Genomic DNA, 5,000 nt, shown 5'->3' on the forward strand with positions numbered 1-5,000 from the left:
AGGAGGAGGAGGAGGAGGAGGAGGAGGAGGAGGAGGAGGAGGAGGGTGGGGGGGAAATCCGGAAATTATGACACCGAGTGATGTGACAAAAATGCGTAGATGGGGGGGGGGGGGGAGTTCCGCTCGGGATGCAAAGCAAGATATATCGCATAATAGCCCCGAGAAGGTGAGGAAGAGAGAGGAGACGGGAGAGGCAGGAGGTGAGAGACTGGGTTAGGGGCGACTGATATTTGGGGAACGAATCTGCACAAGAAGAACATCGATATAAATAAATAGAATACAGCCCTTACTGCTAGCACTAAAGAACAACAAGAATAAGAACAATAAGAACATTAAGAACAACAATAAGAACAATAAGAACAACAATATGAACATTAAGAACAACAATAACGATAAACGAACAATTCCCCCTATGCCCACGGCAGATGGACGGAACAAAGTCCTAAAAACTAACACAAAAAAACTAAATTTACAAAAAGGATGCAAGTAAATAAAACAAAACAACAACACCAAAACAAAATAACTGCTTAAAAACTAGCACGAAAAACAATTACACACACAAAAAATAATAAAACAAATACAACCCGAAGCGAAAAATCTTCCCCCGAAACAGTCTCGCTCTCTCGCCTGAGGATCAATACCCGTTATCGTGACGAGCGCTTTCAGACACACGTGGCCGGGAGGGGGGGGAGGGGGGGGAGGAAGGAGGATAGAGGGGGGGAAGGAAGGGGGAGGGGGGAAAGAGGGGGAGGAAGGGGGAAAAGTTTGGGAAGGGAGGGAGGGGAAAGAAGTGGTGGAAAAGGGGGGAAGAGGTGGGGAGGGAGGAAGAGGAAGAGGGAGGTAAGGTTGGGAAGACAGAGGGAAGAGGAGAGGGGGAGGGGGAGGGGAAGAAGAGGGGGAGGCGAGATGGGAAGTGAGGAAAGGAAAGGAATGAAATGCGAGTATAGATGTTGAAGAAGGAAAACAGAGGAGGGGAGGGAATAAGGAGAAGAGAAGGAAAGAAGGGGGGAGGGAATAAGGAGAAGAGAACGAAAGGAGAAGGGAAGGAAAAGAAGAGTACAGTGGAGATGGGAGAGAAAGGAGGAGAAAGAGAAGGAAGGGGGAGGGAGAAGCGGAAGGCGAAGTGGGGGGGAGGGGGGGAAACCAAGGGGTGGGAAATAAGGTGACGAATCCTCCTTCAACGATATTTCGTTCTTTCCTCCCCTCACAAAGAAAGAAACAAACAAAACAAACAAACACAAATCCCCTAAAACACAAATACACCAAAAAACAAACAATAAACACAAAAAAAAAAAAATAATAAAAATAAACACACCAAAATACACCTCCAGCAGCACCTGCCATGAGCATCTCCCATGCACCGATAGATAAAAGCCAAAGCCTCTATCCGCCGCCTGACTGATGACTGACAGACTCTTCGATCCGACGGACAATGACGAATCAACGGGGGTGGGGGGCCCGGGAAAAGGTTGGAGTGGGAGGGCATGCGGGGAAGGGGGAGGTGGGGAGTCTTCATATCACGGTCCCTACCCCCCGGCCGCCCCCTTCCCTCTTCCCAACCCCTCTCCCACACGCCCACCGCCCGCCGCCCACCTGTTGCACTAAGTATAACCACGCATGACACGGAGCCTCGCGTCTGGCCCCCCCTCTTCTCCCTCTCCCTCCCCCCCTTTCCCCCGCTTGACTGACACCACGCCACGGCTGACACGACGCCGTGACTGTCGCTGAGGTCAGATGGTCTGGATATTTCTCTTCCTTTGTTTTTCTTTCTATCCCAAACCTTTGCTCTCGTTCTCTTTCTCTTTTTTTTTTTTCTTTTCCCTCTTCCCTCCTTCTCCCTTAAACCCTCCCTCTTCCACTTCCTCCTCTTCCCCTCCCTTAACCTCATCCTTTCTTTCCTCTCCCTCCCTCTCCCTCTCCTTCCCCTCCCCTCCCCTCCCCCCTCCCTTCCCTTTTTCCCCCTTTTCCCCCTCCCCCTCCCCTCCCCCTCTCCCTCTTCCTCCTTTTCCTCCTCTTCCCCTCCTGTTATCTCCCCCCCCCCGCCAGGATTAGCAAACGTCAAAATCGAAGCCGATAAGACACGCCTCGCCCCAGAAAATGACCGCGTCGAGGCTCTGCAGATAATCTTCAATAATTCATTAGTATCAGATTTCGGAGGAGGAGGAGGAGGAGGAGGAGGAGGAGGAGGAGGAGGAGGAGGAGGAGGAGGAGGAGGAGGAGGAGGAGGAGGAGGAGGAGGAGGAGGAGGAGGAGGAGGAGGAGGAGGAGAAGAAGAAGGAGAAAAAGAACAAGAAGAAGAAAGAAAGAAGTTAAAACACGCAAACCAAACCTAAAAACCACAATTCCACCCCCTTTCAACTCCCCCCATCCATCAGGCATCTCCCTGTGCCACCCTCGCCGCCAGTGCCACGGAAACAGGTGCGTTATCAGCAGTGCCACACGCCGCCCGTCCTGCTCCTTTCGGGCTTCTCTGCCGCGGCGCCACACCCCAGTCAGTGCCTCTCCGCCGGTGTTTCCCGAGCGGCACCCTGGGATTCCCTCTGTGGTGGCTCCCGGCGGTGCTGCCTCGGTGTTACTTGTCCCACGCTGCTAGCTTTCGTCTTGGTATTACGAATTCAGACTTATTTGGGTTGATGTTATTTTGTTCTTATGCGTCTTAAATGACTGATCTCAGCTGGTATTATTCGGTGCTACTCATTTCACGTTCCTCATTTTGACTGGTGTTGTTCAGTGTTATTTGGTGTTACTGGTTTCATGTTCATTCCTTCTTCCAGGCATTACGCTTCATCCGTCAGTATACTTATAATGCTTTCAAGATTACTATTTATTGCGTTATTAACTGGAGATTACAACACAGCGTTCTTAATCAGGGTGATAAATATGATAAAATAATGTTACGTGGTGCTACGCCCTCCGCGTTATGTTCCACGCCCGGTGTAACTCGGTGTTAATAATTGTATCAAATATCTAGCAAAAGTCGACATTGTATTTTCATCGTAAGATCTGTGATTTCCTCTTCTTAATCTCGCCCTCTCTCCTCTGAAAAAAAGTCTTCTCCAATTTGCGAAACGAAAAAATAAAATGAAATAAAAGACCTGATGGCATCCACCTGTCCTGCTGCATCAATTGTTGTGCCGCCTCTCCTGCTCGCTAGAATATTCCAGCACAGCTAAACTCGTCCCCAGAATTGTCCCCTCACTCCCCCGCCTTCCCCTCACTCCCCGACCCCTCCCTTCAACCCCCTCACACCTCTCCCTCCCCTTCTCTGCTCTTCCTCCCACTCCCCGCTCTCTCTCCCCATCCCCGTCCTCCCCCTCCCTCTCCCTGCTCCCCTTCCCCCTTCCCCCCCCCAACACCAACGCCTCTTCCCTTCCTTCGTTATCTCTTTTCCCATCCCACGCCATCCTCTCTCTCTTTTCTCCCTCCCACTCGCTTACCATTCCTCACGCACTCATTCACTCACTCACACACTCACTCATTCCCTCCGTCTTCCCCTCTTTTTATTGGTCCATTTCGACCTCTTATACCCCCCCCCCCCCCCCAATCACACAGACAAGGTCACTATTACACCGTATCCTTTGTATCACATTATTTTAGTTGATAGAACTTCATATCTAATAAAACCTACCGTGCATCATTTAATCCAACTCACACGTTATGTTTCCCTCATAAATTCACATTAAAACATACTACATTTATTCTGAAATTCATATTCTAAATGACTTACACAACGCAATTAGCTTTGAAGTCACTCCTTTACGTTTCGCAACATATATATCCTTATCTTACAACACTTTAACTAACAAAATGTCCCATAGATTATTGAACAAATCTTCCATATCTGAAGACCCGGCTGACCTGATGACCCGCTCCCTTGACCTGATCCGACGGCCGCTTTCGTTCGGCTTAATCGGCTTAGTCATCATCGGCCTCTTATCGGCGGTTTGATAAAGGGGCACCGATTTCCACGCGACAGATCCCCTCCCTCCCTACCACCTTCTCCCCATTCTCCCTCTCCCTCTCCTCCTCTCCCTCTCCTCCTCTCCCTCTCCTCCTCTCCCTCTCCTCCTCTCCCTCTCCTCCTCTCCCTCTCCTCCTCTCCTCTCCTCCTCTCCCTCTCCTCCTCTCCGTCTCCTCCTCTCCCTCTCCTCCTCTCCCTCTCCTCCTCTCCCTCTCCTCCTCTCCCTCTCCTCCTCTCCCTCTCCTCCTCTCCCTCTCCTCCTCTCCCTCTCCTCCTCTCTCTCTCCTCCTCTCCCTCTCCTCCCTCTCCCTCTCCCCTTTCTCCCCCTCCCCCTCCTCCCTAGAACTGGCGAAGGTCAAACGGGGTCGATCGTGCGATGTGTGGGCAGGTCGAGCGAGACAGAGGGAGGGAGGGAGGGAGGGAGGAGGGAGGGAGGGAGGGAGGGAGGGAGGGAGAGAGAGAGAGAGAGAGAGAGAGAGAGAGAGAGAGAGAGAGAGAGAGAGAGAGAGAGGGAGAGAGAGGGAGGGAGAGAGAGGGAGGGCGGGAGGGAGGGAGGGAGGGAGGGAGGGAGGGAGGGAGAGAGAGAGAGAGAGAGAGAGAGAGAGAGAGAGAGAGAGAGAGAGAGAGAGAGAGAGAGAGAGAGAGAGAGAGAGAGGGAGAGAGAGAGAGAGGGAGAGAGAGGGATAGAGAGGGAGAGAGAGGGAGAGAGAGTGAGAGAGAGGGAGAGAGAGAGGGAGAGAGAGGGAGAGAGAGGGAGAGAGGGAGAGAGGGAGAGAGGGAGAGAGGGAGAGAGGTAGAGAGGGAGAGAGGGAGGGAGGGAGGGAGGGAGGGAGGGAGGGAGGGAGGGAGGGAGGGAGGGAGGGAGGGAGGGGGGGAGGGAGGAAGAGTGAAAAGGAAGGAGGTAGAGTGGGAAGGAAGAGGAAGGGAGAGGGAAAAGAGAGGGGGGAAGGAGTAGTGAAGAGAAAAGGGAAGGAGGGGGGGGAAGGGAGAATGGTAGGAAGGGAAATAGGGATGGACAGAAACGGGAGAAGGAGGAGGA

Source organism: Penaeus chinensis, chromosome 14 (assembly GCF_019202785.1).
Source record: "Penaeus chinensis breed Huanghai No. 1 chromosome 14, ASM1920278v2, whole genome shotgun sequence".
Taxonomy (NCBI): Eukaryota; Metazoa; Arthropoda; class Malacostraca; order Decapoda; family Penaeidae; genus Penaeus; species Penaeus chinensis.